The sequence below is a fragment of the Mustela nigripes genome, chromosome 1, assembly GCF_022355385.1.
Source record: "Mustela nigripes isolate SB6536 chromosome 1, MUSNIG.SB6536, whole genome shotgun sequence".
Lineage (NCBI taxonomy): Eukaryota > Metazoa > Chordata > Mammalia > Carnivora > Mustelidae > Mustela > Mustela nigripes.
Window position 1 is genome coordinate 129,637,576 of NC_081557.1, and position 912 is coordinate 129,638,487.

At 38.4% G+C, this 912-nt stretch overlaps 1 pseudogene; it reads right to left on the reverse strand.

The window, feature by feature from the left end:
- Window positions 1–270: 270 nt before the first annotated feature.
- LOC132013681 (large ribosomal subunit protein eL38-like) lies at window positions 271–464 on the reverse strand (annotated as a pseudogene).
- Between the last annotated feature and the right edge of the window lie 448 nt (window positions 465–912).

The window sequence follows — 912 nt, forward strand, 5'->3', positions numbered from 1 at the left end:
CTTAATAAATGCTATAATTATTTTAATAATTTAAGCATATGTTATTAAATCACTATCTCTTAAATTTTTTGAAAAAAATTATAAAAGCCTTCCTGATCAATTTAGCTATTTGCCATTCTGTTTACCAGCTAGTCTGGTTGGCATTTGGGATATCCATATAATCTTTGATTTAGTCACAAATTCCATTAATTTCTTGGACCAAAAGAGGAAACTCTTCTTTTATTTTTTTAATTTTAAAATTTTAATACCGTTCAAATCAGTAGGCCAGGTTCATTTCAGCTCCTTCACTTCCAAGCCTGAGGGCAGGGACTGCTTTAGTTTTCCTGCCTTCTCTTTGTCTGTGATGACCAAGGGATAAGGTATCCACAGCACTGAACTTTAATGTTTATTATCTTTGTTTTTCTTGATCATGGTAGATTTGGCTGTGAGCAGAAAGTCGTGTTTTGTTCCATTCTGTGAGGCATGGTTACGAAGGGTGCACGGGAGTGTGCAACCTGCACAGCAAGAAGGGAGGACAGAAGAGCCAAAAGAGGTAACCCTTGACATTGGGTTCTTCTTTGCTCATTCAGACCATTAGGAATCCAGGAAGCAAAATGATTTAATTGATTTTTTCAGAATCAGAATCTCAGAATCAACTCTTCCAGATCACACAAAATACCAAAAAATATCTAGTACTAAACACAAGAAACTGATACAAACTCCTGCTCGTCCTGCTCAGCTCCCAGTGTTGCCCACTTCTTCTCTGCCACTTTTTTTTTTTTTTTTTAAGATTGATTTATCTATTTATTTCAGAGAGAGAGAGAATGAGCGGGGACGGGGAGCAGAAGGAGCGGAACAAGCAGATTCCACGCTGAGAGCCGCCTGAGGCGGGGCTCAATTCCACAACCCTGGAGATTGTGACATAAGCTGAAA